We start from the raw sequence: 16,909 nt of genomic DNA on the forward strand, positions 1-16,909 counted from the left end.
ATGTTTGGCAGAATTGTGCAAGCGCTTCCTTTTCTGGCATGGTGTTTGCCCCAGGAAAATCACAAGTACTGCTTTGTTTGGCTGTGAATGTGAGCTGTCATTTGACTGAATTCTGCAATCAGAGAATTCCCTCTGCACTCTGCTTTAAGTCACCAGACCTCTCCTTCCCTCTCTTTCTTGATCTTTTCAATGTTGGACGCTTGCTGTCTAGTTTTACCCTGACTGTCAGCTTTGCACACACAGTTGAAACAGGGCCCGGAGTGGGAGGTGGGCGATCTAGAAAGTCATCGCCCTTCATTTTTGCTCTTTCTGCCTTACCACTTTACCTTCAAAGAGTGCCTTGGAAATGGCTTGTTCTTTAATAAGGTCAACATGTATAAGTCGTTGTTTTTAATCCACATGCAGGTTAGTTTGGGGGTTGTGTTTATAGTTGCTATTATATATAGGCAATGTTGAATTACCCCATAAGCAAGGTTAGTAGGGGTGTACTTAATAATCTCTAATGAACAATTTCGCCTTTTTTTCCCTGACCATATCAAAGATTCTTCTGATATGACTGGCCTCTGACTCTCTCCCACCCCCCAGCACCTTCCTACAGAATCAAAGCCTCTCTATACTGACTATCCCTGCAGGGATGGAGGACTTAGGAGGCTTGCTTACTTATTCACTAATCTGTAGTGAGTAAATTCATGTGGTTCTCAAAGATGTGAACAGCATGTGACACTGTTCACTACAGATTAGCAAGAAAGGAAAAGTAAGCTCAGGCATACTTACTTACTGGGTAATTCACCCTATGTCCTGGTAGGAAAGAAATTACTGTTTTTGCTTGTCATCCACTCTCTTTCTTATTAGTGAGTAATGCCATAATTAAAAGGCCAGCCTTCCTGCCTCTCATGTCTGAACTCACGTACCCAAGCATCTTTTCAGTACCCGACTCTTATCGGATGCCGATCCCCATCTTGCATCAGCAGGTGTAAATCATCCCAATCAGCAAAGGCTTTATCTGGGCAACCTAATGAGATTAGCACTGAAGCCTGCACCACCTGTCATTTCCTGGGTTACATTCCCTGATCATTGTGACTAATGCCTTAATTGGTGTGCTTGCTTTTAGTGCGCCTTCTAATGGAGTGTGTCTTGCAAAGGAAATATTGCTCTTAGGTGAAATTACATGCTACGGTTTAACAAAATGTCCTTCCTCTAACTTGGATTACTAAGCATAAGAGAGCTCTTGCTTGACTGGGACTAGTGAAATATAAGAAGTTAACTTCCCTTCTATTGCTTTGTTTTGTTTCATTCCCCCCAGCCCCCCTAACTTGGTCGGAATGCCGAGTAGCCTAGTTTGGGATACTTTGTGCTAGGGATATTCCAGCTCCGGGCAGCCTGGGGTTACAGCCTGGCCAACCCGGTCACTTACCCTCTCTGTGCTGTGGTCTCCTGCCCCGTGAAGTCGGGGTAATAATGTAGAACTCGGTGAAAGAGTACTTGAAAATTAGATAAGCCTCATAAACATATAGACAATGCCTGACACATAGTAAATATGGAGGGGGAAATGTTAGCAGCTCTTTGAGGTCAAACCTGGAGTCACCAGCTGAGAAGTCTAGCAAGTTGGAGTACCCTGACACCCTTTTTCCTAAAGAAGCCTCGCACAGGAGTGGGCTTAAAAAGTTGATGGGGAAATCCCATTGTCTTTTCTTTTGTTCTTTTTCCAGTTTAATCTCCTGTTTTTCAAACTTGACTTTTATTGTACATTAGGTAGGGCTTCCGTTATCTTTCACTTCTATTTCTCCTCAGACTTGAAAACCCCTCCACTGCAACCCTTTTGCTGATTTTCCTGGCCTTTCATGTTTATTCAATTCATAGGGTTTTATGTAAACTCATAAAATTTATATTTCACATCACTCCAAAATACTAAAATGCCAGAGACCTGCATCTGGTCTTGTGTCCTGGATGTGCCCTCAGGAACTGGTAGCCACCGCCTGAAAGTAGGTTCAGCTGCCTTTGAAGAGCGCGGCGCTCGGAGGGTTGACTAGATGACTCTGAGGGCTGGGCCCCTCCCACCACCACCACCCACTACATTTCATTTCCCCAGGGAGGCCTCTGTCTTTTGTGGTTGTCGTTGTCTTCTGCTCATGATGTGTTGCCCCACGGAGTGACTGCGGTACCGTTTCCTTTCCATTCTGTGGACACCACATGACATGTGGCTGGTTCGCCGTTGTGGGCTTGATAGCAGCTCTGAGCCCAGAGTTGATCAAATTTGCCTGAAAAGCAATTCAAGGCCAATGTTTCGGTTGGGTCTTGTTCCCTGCCCGCAAGTCACTGTATGGAATTTAAACTGACCAGATCAATAGGACGGGTACTTGCCCACGTGCCTGTAATTAAACAAAGTGCTCTCCATAGGTTTTCTGAGTCTTGTTCCAGATTTAATTAAATTAGATCTTTAATGTATTCAGTTAACAGATTGTGCTGTTTTGCAGAGCAGTAACCAAGAAACATCAGGCAGACAATTTATATTATTGGTCCCAGTTCATTATTAAATGAGATAATCATTTATTTCTGTGTGTTCTGTAATATAACCATTCATTTCCTCCTCCTTGAAGAAGTGGCCTTAATTTAGACAAGGTAGAATTAATGGCTCTAGAAAAGAGGCACTTTGTTCTTCCTTCATTCACTACATAAGCAGGGCTAGTTGCCTCTTCCGTGTTGAACCGAATGAGACATAGTCCCTGACTTCAGAGATGTTGGGAGACAGGCGACTAACAGGTGTTCACAGTGGTGTGAGCCAGCAGCAAGAGAAAGCGGAGGCCAGGTGTAGAAGGGACCAATGATGGCAGGATGCAGCGTTTCTCACACACATTGTATAGATCGCCTGCCATGGAGAAAACACACGAACACTTTCTTCTAATTGTTTAGTGGAGCAAACATGCTGCAACTCTGGACACGTGAGCTATGCACAATTAAGCCAAGATTAGGACCAAAATGCAAGTTCTTTTTTCTGATTTTGCACAAACTGTTCAGAGTCGGTGAAATTCACAGCACAAGGTGGTGATGGTAGGACTGCTTTGTGCCCTTGTGGGCATTTTCAGACGGCAGGGAACACCGGATTCCATCTGCTTCTCCCCTGGCGGCTTCTCTCTCGAGGTCTGGCTTCAGCTTTTATTTTCTCATCATCGCTGTAAATCCAAGCGACTAGTTGGCACACTCTGTGGAGCTATGTAAAAGTCACTCACGAAAATTTCCCATCTCTAGTTTTCTAAACTATTCCTGTTTAAATGTCTTCAAAACCCACTGGGTTGGCTGCAGGTACTTAGCTCTCTAAAGGCTTTTTCTTTTGTTCTTTGCCTTTCATTGTGAATTCGGTGAAGCTTTCCAGAGCAGATCATGAGCTTTACATTCAAGAAGTTAAACACACTTTGTGCCAGCTCAGCCATTGCCGTCGCCTTCACTTACCTCTTTCTCCCTGTTTTCCTGTGTCCGTTCTGTCTTTCCCAACCCTCTGAACGTTGTCCTTTGGGAGAAGCTGCCCCTTGAACCTTAGGTTGTTGATGATTCTATTCCAATAGTGAGTTTAGTCCCAGAGCGGAGGGGTGACCAAGGACCATATTCTCGAGGGCCCTACCTGTCTCTTTCTGACCAGGAAGCCTGGCCCTCTTTGAGGACTTTGAGTTTCGTTCCCCACTTTACGCAGTACCTTCTAATGTGCTCCCTTTGACTCTCTGGAAATATTGTTTGGATGTGAGGAGGGCTGTGTTTCTGCCAGGTATAAGAAGCCTGGATCTATTATTTCCAAACCAACTCCTCTCTCCACCCAAGTAAAATATTATATTAGTGAAGGGATTTCATTCTTCCGTGTTCATAAGACAATAGAGTCAAAATGGAATCACTCAATTCAGCCCAAGGCCCCTAAAATATGGGAGGACTCTCAACTCCTGGTTTTTGAATGACTCCCAGTGGCTCCATGCTTAAGGCAAAGGTCAGGTAAACTTCCCTCGTGCGTCTGTGCCCTTTTCCTTTCCTCGCCCTCCCATCATCCTCTTGAGCAGAAAGTAGCACCGCGTTCCTCTTGATGCAGGCCGGTGAAGGTGGTGGGAAAGAGCAGCGTGAAACTGGGAAAGGAGGTCTGAAAGAAAGGAGCCAGGAAGGCAAAAAGAGAGTTAATTATTTCCTCATACTTTGCCACTCCCTGAGGGCCAGTTTACTCTGTCAGTTTTTAAAAGTAACAATCCTGTTTTACACTCCTTGGGGCCACTTTCACATTTGTGATCGTGACAGCCAAATGGGGGCCTACAACTGCGTCTGCCCACAGCCACTCCAGTGCACCATAGATCCCTGAGGGGCTTGTCCAGGGCCGTCGTGCTCAGCCAAGTGTGCAGGAAACACACAGGTCAGGCAATTATTCCATGAACCCACCAACTGGGGCATTTGCAGAGCATCCTGTTCTGCGACCCAAGATCCTCCCCAAGAGCCGTTTGCTCTGGGTCCATTGGTGCCAATTTGTTACCAGGATGCAAACAGCAGATCCGTGCACCTCAAGCCCTCTGTGTTATCTTTAAGGGCACTTTGATTAGTGGTCATGCTTAAAGGAGTAGGAAAATGAGAGTCAGAGTGAAACCGAAGGGTTTGCCTACAGCAGTCATCTTAAAGGTTGGCCATGTGTTTTATTGTGTGCACCTTTCCACCAACTGCTTCACGTTGAATATGTATTCACGGCTAGGCTGCCCACCCACCTGGGAAAGAACACGATCCTGTCTCTGAGGCAGCGCTTTTCTTTGTCTAGAGTGTCTCCTGTAAAATGCTTTCAGAGCTCCGAGCTCTCTAACGAAAAGGCGCTCATAGTGGAGACGTCTCTGGAAGTGAGATTGTCGTGACCGGAGGCAGGCTAAAGGAGATCCATCTGCGTTTAGGCTCAGATCTCTTCCGGGCTTCTGTGCCCGTTAGTCCCTGGGATGCTCTTCCCACTGCGCCTCTCCCTCCCTGAAGTTCTCCTGCCCAGGATGTCTGTCTACAGAAATTACAGGAACTGCATGCAGAATGAAGTTTTATATTTAAATCACTATGAATGTATCTGTGTGCTAATTTATATTTACTGTGAGTGTGTGTGTGTGTGTGTGTGTGTGTGAAAAAGTCTTTCAAAGAGAAAACTGAAACCAACCCAGTAGAACTGTCCGTAGCCTTTCTAGTCTAAGGCTACGAGGGGTCTTTGTGAAAGCAGATTCCCACAGCTTTCTCGTGAAGCTGCTGGTGGGATCAAACCACTGACCTTTAGGTGAGCAGCCAAGCCAGGACTTCTCCAAAGTGGAACAGAAGAGCATAAATCAATCTCAAAATGACTATATGGGGGTAGGGAAAGGGTGGACATTCTTAGGTCAAAAGGGCACTTGAACTTTCTATCATGTTGTCATAAATGCATGTATTCATATAATTGTATTATTTCTAATCCTATTATTATTTCTAATTCTAATTAGATTATTTCTCATCTAAAGTGTAGAAATGGAGTAGATGCTGATCTGCACAGGATTGTTGGTCGCCATCTCACCCACCCTGACTCATGATGACCCTGTCAAACAGAGGGCAGCACGCCACCTGTTCCTGGGCCAGCCTCACGGCCGGTCGCATTCTGGCCAGGGTGACCCAGAGAGGCTTCACTGGCTAATTTTCAGAAGCGGATCTTTAGGCTTTTCTTCTTAGTTTGTCGTAGTTTGGAACATCTGCTGAAACCGGCTCAGCACCAGACCAACACAGAAACCACCCCGACAGAGGCATGGTAGCTGTGTGTAAGGTGCAGTGACCAGGAAGTGAACTCGGGTTTCCTGCATGGAGGGCCAGATTGCTGCCACTGAGACACAGCTGGAAGTAACAGAAGCTAGATCAAGACAGTGAAAGTATAAGTTTGTTTTTGTTTTGTTTTGTTTATTTTTTGTACTCTTCCTTAATTTTCAAATTCAGTAAAATGAAGTAGGATTAGAGAGAGTGATCTGCATCACCCATTTTAAAAAAATATTTACAACTTACCGTATATCCTTTTCCTTATTAATTGGGGTATAGTACACATATCATTCCATAGTGCAGTCACGTGAAGTAGATTTGTGTAATTGCTACCACAGTCCGTTTCCAGACATTGTTCTTTCACATGGACTGCTTGACAGCACCTCCCTCTTACCCCACCCCCACCCCCACTCTACTCACCCCCTCATCACCTGTTTTTGATGCTTTGGTATCTGTGTACAAGCATACACTTCCCTTTTGTCCTTTATGGAACTTCGTTCATATCTTATTTGCATGTTTCTAGGAGTTTCTATTTATGATAATAAGCCAGATGCCATCATTCGTTAAGCTCAAATTTATATTAAGTTTGCATAAACAAGCCCTACCTCCCAGCCCTAAACTAGCCCCAGGAGGAAGTGGGCTAAGAGGAGAGGCGTCTGGGTCCAGTGGTTCCACTGGGTGCTCTCTTCCATCTGCAATTAGGTGGGGGTAGGGGGTGTCTCAGGTGGCTCTTCTTATGTATGGCTGAGATATCAGTCAGGATTCCACTAGGTTATACCACAGAACACATCAACATGCAAAATCTGAGTAGCACTGCACACAATCCTTTAGCTCATTAATATTTCCTCCCTTTACTATTATGGTTTTTTATTTGTTTTACCTCATTAATCATGTTTGATTTGCATATGTTCATTTGGATATTTACCATGGTGCGGTACATGAAAGTCAAGATAGATAACCCATCAGAAACAGTAACCAGAGTAACGGGTCCCTGGGGGCATGGGAAAGGGGAGGGGGCAGATAGGGAGCTGCTAGCCTTGATGACTATACTCGTATAACCCCGTTCCATGGGACTGAGCAACAGAATTGTATGTGACTGGATATATTGGTAAGATATGGGGGGGAGGGCTGTTATAGGAAAATAAATAAGGGTTCCTGGGGGGTATGGTGGCTGGTTGCAGGGCTGAAGGGTTTGACTCTGGCTCCTGAATACTTCCACTCACAGCCCATTGGCTCCACCCAACTAGGGGAGTGAGAAAGGGTGAAAGCATGTGAGCGTCTGTTGAGCAGGATTTGTTTCTGACACAGCTGGCTTCCTGGCCTTGGTACAACACCAGATAGGCTTCCACGGGAGCATCGTAGAGAAACAGGCTGTTCTGCTGTCCATCCTGAGGTGCCTCTCCACATGGTATTAGTCATTGGGCAGCTAAAGAACATATGCCCAAGTGAGGAGCTGATACCAAGGGCTCAAGTAGAAAGAAAATGTTTTGAGAATGATGATGGCAACAAATGTGCTTGACAAAATGGATGTACGTATGGATTGTGATAAGAACTGTAAGAGCCCCCAATAAAATGATTTAAAAAGAGCAAAAGAACATATGCCCAGACCCCGTCATGAACAACTGAGTCAATGAAGGAGATGAAGGCTACCTCAGTCACAGAAAAGGAGAGTTAGTGCCCTTCATTTGCTCCAAGGACAGGGCCTCAGAGCTTCTTTAGGGTTTCCAGCCCCCCTGTTGGTAGAGTCAGAGAAAGCCCCAGAGCTGTTCTGCTGTCTTCTACTCCTGCTCTTATATTGGGCTGTGACTAACCCTGTATCCAAGAGGAAACTCTACCTACTGTGAAGAGCCTCCCTGTACCTGGGTCACTAGAGCTGGAGGAGGGAAACAGAGAGGTGTGCTTGTCCTAGAATCCAGCATGGGGGGTGTGGGGCTCCAGGGGCAGCAGGCAGTGCTAGTGCAGTGCAGAACCTCCATATTGATCCAGTAAAGGAAGGCAGACATTGTGTCCCTGTGGGCGTTACATACTCTCATGTCAACTTGATCAATAGAGTGAAGGGGTGTGGTCTAGTCTGTCAAGTAGGACACAGCCTGATGATGCCTCCTTGTGGACATGCCCTTCTCATGAGGATTCTTGGAATTTCCTCTCTTTCTCCCTGGAGGAAAGACACACTCTTAATGCCTTTGTTTTCCTGTGGAGCGAGCCATGTGGTTAAAGACCTGTGGAGATAGTCCTATGATGCTTCCACTGCCACTGGATCCACAAGAATTTTCACCCACTTACCTGTGATCTTCCTGCTTTGGGCATCATTGTAAGTGGCAACATGAGTCTGAAGAGGAATTTAAGGACTAGTATTGGACATGTGGGCTCATATCGGACTGAAGGACTTGATCTGGGCTGGGATGTTTTCACAGTATACATTTGCTCTTTGTTATAAAACTCTCTCTTAAACATATATGGATTTGTTTCTCTAGTCAACCCGGACTAACAAAGCTCCCCTTAACCTGCTTACCAGGAGCTGAGATTTTTTTTTTTAAGTTTGTTGTTTTCCTTTTTAAGAACTTGCTAATAATATTAGTAGTATTAGCATTCTTTTAGGAGCGCTGGTGTCTTAATGGATTATGAATTTGGCTTCTAACCGAAAGATCAGAGGTTCAAAACCACCAGTTGCTCCAAAGATAGAGGCAGTCTTCTCTCTTAAAGGTTTACAGCCTTGGACACCCTAGGGAGCACTTCTACTCTGCCCTGTAGGGTTGCTGTGAATTGGAATTGACTCGCTGGCAATGGGTTGGGATTAATATTCCGTGAGCATTTTGCACACACACCTCCTTAGCCACTGACAGAGGGCAAAGTGAGACTTTACTCAAGGCCTCATGACAACGGTAGCACTAGCGTGTTTAGAGCATTAACATGTGGTGGGCAGTGCTGTATGCCCCAGAATCCCACAAGATGGCATGTTGTGACACTCATTTTACACAACAGAAAACCAAGACCATTAGTAGTTTAGGAACCCTGCCCAAGTCTGTGCTGTTGTTAACAGTGAGTACCACAATTTTAACTCTGATAGCCTTATTTGTAAGGAACTCTGATGGCATAATGGTTTATGAGTTGGGCTGCAAACCACAAGGTCAGCGGTTTGAAATCGCCCTCTGTTTCATGGGAGAAAGATGAGGCTTTCTGCTCCCATGAAGAGTTGCAGTCTCAGAGAACTCAAAAGATCGCTGTGAGTCAGAGTCAGCGTGACGGCAGGGAGTGAGAGTGGGAGCCTCATTTGCTGGTGTTCGTTCCGTCAAGTCGACCCCAGCCGCGGTGCCCCATCTGTGACGTAGAGCGGCTGCACCGGGTTTTCAAGACTGCGACTTTTCAGAAGCAGTCCAGTTGGTAACTGTGGGCCCCACCCAGGGGCTTTCTACCTTCTTACGGGACACAGTTCCGTTTTTCTCTTGTTGGCTCCTTTGCATTCTCTCCCACACCGGCCAGATGGTGAAACATCCTGTCGTATAGTAGGACAGGGCATATTCCTTTAGATTCCACAGTCAAGTTTCCAGGCCCTCTAAGACATCACTAAGTAAAGGTAGGCTAAGCTTGTTTCAGAAAGAAGCAGCTCTTTGTCCCGATGTTTCTCTTGACCTGTGTCTGACAGCATTCTGAGAAGAAGAACACATTATGCCGTCTCTCTGCAGTACAAGTTTGTTAAGTGAGACCAAGGCAGGTAATCCCCCGGAACTATGATTCCTTCACCTCTTTCTTGGAAATACGACTCAGATACACAAAATGAGCTTTATGCACATTAGTGGCGTGAAAACGTGAGGTATCTTTTTCAGTTGTCGATCCCAGTGTCAGCTTACCCATCCCTGACCTGCCTGCTCATATGAGGACATTGGGCTGTTTAGCTGACTCTGTTGGAATGCTGGTAAGAAATTAGGAAGACAGCCAAAGCACTGTTTTCCCCTGATGCAGTCATTTGGATAATCAGACCCAGATTCTGTAGTGGGCTGTAGAACAAAAGAGGGCACGGTGCACTCTTCAAATCTCCAGAGAGGAAAACGTGCTTGGCTTTATTCTCCTTGTCCTGTTTTGTGGTCTCTCTCCCTTTGCTTTCAGCTTCTCAACATCAACACTAACATGAAAACTCAAATTTCCTGCAACACCATGTAAATGGAATTGATAGGGATTAATATCCAAAAATAAGTTCTAACTTTTTAGGGCTCCCAGATAAGTCTTAAAAGATCTCCAGTTGTAAAATGGTTTTCTGCAAAGTAACCGCAAATCTGCACGTCTAGAGGCTGTTCTCCCAGAACTATGACTACATAAAGCTCCATAAGCAGACTTCTCCTCCCCTGCTGCAGGTAGAAAACTGCCCTCACAGTGAAACTCTGCGTTACAGCCTCACAGTCTGAAAGTACAACTATCCAGTGAGCACTGCTACAGACCCTAATGGAAACAGCCTCAGTCTTTTATAGCTAATGATATTTCTACATCCACTGCGGACTCTCCAGTGTCACCTTTTGTCTTGGCTAGGTTCTTCAGAGAAGCAAAATTCAGTGAGGTGTGTGTAGTTTATACAGACATGTACATATATAAACACAGGTGTAGATGCGTAGATATTAGGCGATTTCAAAAAGTTCATGTTTTAAAAACTTGAAAGATACCGGAAGTTTCCCACAAACTTTCTGAAAGTCCCTCACTAGGGCGGAGTTTAATGTGGACATGTGTCTCCAGACTCATGTAATTGTGAAGCCTGGCAGTATGGGTCAGGTGAGAGCTTGGGAATCTATGAGCTAGACAAGATTATTCTGACTCAAAGTCCTTACAGGGGATACAAACCCACAATCAGCAGATTAAACAACAAACTGCTAAGCGCAAGGCCCAAGAGCAGTAGATTAGATTGTGGTGCATCAGCTGTTGAGTTTTAGAGCCAGGGAACCTTGCGCGAGCTCCAGTGTAATGGAAGATGCGAGCCACACCTCCAAGGGAACTCTTCTTACATCAGCGTAAAGATGAGACTTGAGTCAGGGTAAGATTTGAGTCACACACCCTGGGTGGTTCTGTGATTTATTGTACACTCCATACTAACCCTGCCTTGTTAATATGTAGAGATTGAGATGGACCACAAATAAAGTAAGAGTGATTTCACACAATGGAGGACAACCGCACAACACGGGGAATCGTGACCTAGCCAAGTTGACATATAACGTCTACCATCACAGTTGAACCTTTGTTAACTTGGCGTCTGTACATAGCTCCATGGCTCCTCATTATCTCTTCATAAAGACAATTATAAAGTCATTACTTTCACTTACCTTGATAAAACGAGCATGCATAAAGCCCACAATGAACGTGCCCCATTTACATCTTAAATTTTAGAAGGAAGCAAAATGTTTGGTAAGTTTACAGAAAGATGGGATTTAAATATAATGGATTTTTCCCCTTGAACTTCTGAACCTACACACACACAAATTTAAGAGGGTATGTAAAAAATATTATTATAAAAGCAGACATTTTTTAAACGAAAGTATCAAAATGTAAAGCTATTGTTTCTTGACATGTCCTCCACCTAGATGGTCTGTACACTCCTGAAGGCAGTGTTTCCATCTCTAACCCTTCCCCGAGTCAGTCCACATGCCGCAGTTTACATCACATCAAAAGGGCAGCTTAGGCATCTTCAATGTACTCAAATTGTGTTTCTTTTAACCATTCTTGGAGTTTGGGGTCAAAATAGGTCTGAAGGGGCAAAGCCAGAAGATGCCTAGAATAGGGTTACCAATGCAACTCTCCGAGGACAACCAGGGTACCCTGAAAGATTAAGCAGGTACATAGCTGTGAAATAAAATAATAACCCAGTGCAACTTTTCTGCACTTATTTATCACACATGTAGTTTTTGATTTTCTTAAAATTTCTACTTAATCTCCTACTGACCATATTGTGTCTTCTGAGAAAAAAATCTATGACAATTACTTCTTTAGAATCCCAAGTAATTGCCATTACCTTCTTAGCTGATCGCTCTGCCTTGACTAGAATGGGCCTAGCAGATCTCCTCGGAAGCTACCATTTTGATTGGATTTTCGTTACTTGAGGAAGGATGAAGTGAAGATGCATGGTGTTGCATTCATTGTTAAAAAGAATAATTCGAGGTCTATCCTGAAGTACGGGTAACTAACATCCATATGCCTACAAGGAAGACCAGGTGATACAACTAGTGTACAAATTTATGCACCAACCACTAATGCTGAAGATAAAGAAATTGAAGACTTTTACCAACTTCTTCCATCCGCAATCCATCAAACATGCAATCAAATCACATTGATAACTACGTACTGATAATTGGAATGTGACATTTGAAAACAAAGAAGAGGAACCAAAAGTTGGAAAAGGTGGCCTTGATGAGAGAAATGATGCTGGAGATAACGTGATAGAATTTTGCAAGACTGAAGACTTAAATATGGTAAATACCTCTTTTCAACAACTGAAACAGTGACTACACATGTGCACCTGCTTGGATGGAATCCATAGGAATCAAATTGACTACACAGAATGAAAGAAACTATCTAGAAACATAGTATCTTCAATTAGATGCAAGGTCAGGGGCTCACTGCAGAATAATCATCAATTGCTCATATGCAAATCCAAGCTGAAGCTGAAGAAAATTTAAATACGTCCACAAGAGACAAGTCTGACCTTGAGAGTATGCCTCACCTGAGTTTAGAGAGCATCTCAAGATTATATTTGACACACTGAACACTAATGAGCAAAGACCAGACAAATTGTGAGATAAAAGCCAAGACATCATACATGAAGAAAGCAAACGGTCCTTTAAAAAGGCAGAGAAAAGACTAAAATGGATATCAGAAAGGACACTGAAACTTGCTTGCTCTTGAACATAATTAGCTAAAGCGAAAGAAAGAAATTATGAAGTCAAAGAGCTGGCAGATTTCAAAGGGCAGCTTGGAACGACAATGTGTGAGAAGTAAGTGTGCAGAGACCTGGAGTTAGAAAGGGGAAAACATACTCTTCATTTCGCACACTGAACGAACTAAAGAGAAAGAAAGAAATCAAGCCTTGAGCTGCTATATTAAAGGAACGATGAGCAAATTATTGAATAAAGCAGGAGGTATAAAAGAAGAAAGAATAGATCACTGTTCGTCCATTTCAGAAGGTAGCATATGATCAAGAACTGATGCTATTAAGGGGAGAAATACAAACCGCACTGAGGACATTGGTCAAATACGAGGTGCATGGAAGGGAGAAACACTGAGGACTGGAGAAGCACAATCAAGATCCCCGTCTGAAGGAGGAGGCCACCAAGACCGGCTGCATCCTGGAGGAGCAGTGCAATGACCACACAGGACTAGCAGACAATACTCCCAATTAAGTGGGTCTATTAGGGAAATTAATAGGTGAACAAAAATCAGAATCAGCAAAGAGTAAGGATATAATCATTGATTTCCTCAGGCAGCAGCCAAGTTTCAGATAGGGTTCTCCACTGCTGTTTGCTGGAGTTGTCTTCCAGACTTCATAGCAGAGACGAATGAGCATCTCCAGTACTGCGTCTGGTTGTTGAAACATTTCAATTACCGTTCACTCAGTTACAATGGCGAGTTCCACAGACCACGGCCTACCCCTTCTCTCAGCATTGGAAGTATCTCTCTTCCTAGATTGCTTTTAATATTATCTTCCCCCCCCCCCCATTTTTTGGTTAAATTTGCCCTGATGTGCATCTTAGATTTGCAGTTAAATTTTTTATCCTACTTAACTATTCCAATGATAAAAAGAAGTCTGTCTCGTGCTGCAGTGGTTAAAACACTCGGCTGCAGACCAAAAAGTCAGTGCTTTAAGCCTATCAGCAACTTCTTGTGAGCAAGATATGCAGTGTGCTTCCAAAAAGATTTGCACTCTTAGAAACCCTGTAGTGTGGTTCTACTCGGTCTTTTAGGGTCACTGTGAGTCAGAATCACCCCAATCTCAGTGGTTTGGTTCCAGTGGATTCTAACTGCATAGCCTACGGCCTCAATCTTGGAGGCCTAAAACAACACTTAGGAATTATCATCCTGCATGAGATTAGGCTCAGTAGGTCATTCGTCACTTGTGGTCAGATGGGCTTTCAGGCAGAAAGAGGCCTGGTTCAGAATCCCCTTGAAGGTTTGTTTCCTTATTAGTCTGGTGGTTGAAGTTGGCTGTCGCAAGTCCCACAGCATCCTCGCCACATGTTCTGCTCTTCTTCCCAACGTGGTGACCACCCTCTCAGGATGAGTGTCTCAAGAGAGCCAGACAAAACAGCAGTGCTTTCAGCCTCTGAAGTCACATGCCAACCCGACCTCTAGGTGGAGAGCGCATGAAAGGAATTGTGGGTATATTCTAAAGCTGCCACACCTACTTAGAACGGAGTCTTCAGTCTCAGGTTTCAGTCTGGCTCTGGCTTCATGTGTTACTCCGGGTGGACTAGAGAAACAAATTCATAGACACTCATATGTGTATAAGAAAGAGCTTTATATACAAGAACAATTGAATATTGAAAAAACATCCCAGTCCAGATCAAGTCCATAAGTCAGATATTAGCCCATAATTTCGATACCAATCTATAAAGTCCTCTTCAGACTCACATAACACATGCAATGATGCTGAATGCAGGAAGATCACAGGCCAGTGGGTATAAAGTCTTGTGGATCCAGTGGCAGTGTAAGCGTCTCAGTGCTAGCGTGGGTCTCCACGTGACTCCTCCAGCTCCAGGGCTATTGCAGAGTTCCATGTGTCTTGTCATCAAGAATACCAAGCAGAGAGTCTGTGTGTCCTGCCTCCAGCAAGCTATTTATCTCTCTAGCACCTCCAAATGAGGTCATCAAGTAGCAACTTGATTGACAGGCTAAACTCCACCCCTTCATTCTTAATAGTCTCAAGTTGGCACCAGATTATGTAACTAACACACTTCACATCTGGAAAACTCACCTATTTTCTTTTTAAATACTGTTCTTTGTCATTTTCTGGAATCTTTCTCTAAAACTACCCCCACCTCCACCCAACGCCCCCCCTTTTTCCCCTGAAACAGTTTTGTTCTTTGTCTTTAATAGTTGTATTGATACAAAGTCCATATAGCACACACTTCCATATTTTAGTCACATTTCAAAAAGAGACGTATATACATTACCACCATCAGTTCTAGTGCTCCCTCCCCTCTCCCGCGTGCATTGTTTGCTCCCCGATGCCCCTCCCCCTCCCCCACCCCTGCCCCCAATAAACCATTCCATTAGTTATTGTCTCTGTGCATCCACTCTTTCTGTGCCTTATAAACTGGGAAAGATAACAGAAACCATTAAAAAAAGAGACAGAGAAGAAAGATAACAATAATATTGAGGTAAAAATAAAGAGTAAGAAAGGAAAAACCACCAGCAAGATGCAAACGGCCAGGGGAGAACTTTCTGCCATGGAACCAGTGAACTATTTAAGCCTCGAACACATTCTGACTGGGTCAAGAGAGAGGTTACCTGACCCAGTATCCTGTTATATCCTGTACTTCAAACCCCTCGCCTGTGGCCAAGGGGATCTGCCAGGGGCCTAATCTGACCAGATGCTCTGAGATGGATTTGGGCTCGCGCTGTCCTCCGTCCGTAGCCTTGGACCTCCTCCAGAAGCGGGCATGATGTGTGCTTTAAACCTTTCAAAGGCTCCTTGACGCCTCTCAACAGCCCAGCGTAGCCTGTGTCTCTCTAGCTCCCCGTGGTGATTTCCAAGTTAGCGTCACTGAGCTTTGTTCTAGTTCACTGAGTCTCTATTCTGCTTTGCCCCATCTAGAGTCCAACGTGCATCGTGATTCGATTGTGTTGTCTCTACGTTTTCTGCTGGCCCTTTTCTCATCCACCTGTCCTTGTTATATATCTATTTTTGTTTTGTAATTTCTTGTTTATGCATATTACTCTCTTTTTAAAGAGGTCTCACTGTAATTTACTTGGAAGCATGTTACCGATGGCTTCCATTGTCCTGGCTTCCCGGGCGCTCTCCCTTCCTGATGTAGGTTGGCACACTCTTATTTGCCCCTTCTCGCTCAGCCAGGCCCATCCACGTCTGGTAGCTTCCTGCTTTCCCTCTCTCTGTCGTCCCAGGCTATAGGAATTTCACGTTATTTATAAATTAGGCTTCTGAGGCAGTTAAGAATCTGGCAAAGAGCAGACCCATCTTCAAGTTTAACTTGTAAGTTTGGGGACCTACAGTATGCAGATGGTATAAATTTGAGTGCCACATCCAAATGTGTCACAGGTCCCCCACACAGTCCCACACGGTACTACGAACAGTGCTTTCTGTCCACTCTTCACGGAGAAATGGGGCAGGAAGGCACGAGGCTTTGTGCGGAGGATCGGCTCCTGCAGTCCACTGGCAAGGGCCAGCTCTCCCTGCCAGGAGCCTCTCCAGCGCTCTCTCCTCGGTGCAGCGCTGCCTCCCTGACCTCTCGACCCCTCACCAGCTCCTGTTGTCTCTCTCGCTGTCTGTCCTTTAACCCTGGCAATGCACTTCTTGGTCAGTGTTCCCTTCTAGTCAGCATTTCTATGCATTTTTAATAAGAGGAACACCTGTTGGTTTTCGCCGAGGCTGTCCTGGGCTGGGGATTTCCAGTCCTGGGCGCCGACAGTCACTAGACAGTCACTACTCCGGCTGCTCCCAGCCCTGCAAGGTGCCTGCCAAGGCTGAATCTGAAAGCCCTGCATTGTTCTTCTGGGCAGTTGGGACGCCTCTCCTTGTGTGTGTATTATAGAATATGACTTTTTCCATTCTGTTGCTTTCATTCAAACGATTTCTTTCATGTTGCTTGGCTTTCGTATGGTGCCAAAATCTTGTTTCTCCTAACACCCCAAATGCATTTCCCCTTCCATTGTGATGGTTTTCATCCTTTTTCATTCTTTACTGCTGTTCAAATGAAGTCTCCAGAGTTTGAAGAAATCACCACGCTCGGCCTACTATCTTAAATGAAAGTGTTCAGTTAGTTCTCAGTGTTGCTGTTTAATTTTTTTCCTGGGGGATGGGGTGGCGGGGAGGAGCGGTGAATCTAAATCAGCTTTCTTTCTCATTACTGACAGCTGACATGTTCTCCTTCACTGCCGGCAGATGTTCTCACGTCTCTTCTCTTAAAGGAAACATCGGATGGAAATCCCTCAGTTT

At 44.6% G+C, this 16,909-nt stretch overlaps 1 protein-coding gene across 1 annotated transcript in view; it reads left to right on the forward strand.

The window, feature by feature from the left end:
- MCC (MCC regulator of WNT signaling pathway) overlaps positions 1 to 16,909 on the forward strand; it is a 332,143-nt gene that overhangs the window by 244,557 nt on the left and 70,677 nt on the right. The gene's annotated exons all lie outside the window — the stretch shown is intronic.

Source organism: Echinops telfairi, unplaced genomic scaffold (assembly GCF_000313985.2).
Source record: "Echinops telfairi isolate 266 unplaced genomic scaffold, ASM31398v2 ScPeMD7_7469;HRSCAF=8507_1, whole genome shotgun sequence".
Classification (NCBI taxonomy): Eukaryota; Metazoa; Chordata; class Mammalia; order Afrosoricida; family Tenrecidae; genus Echinops; species Echinops telfairi.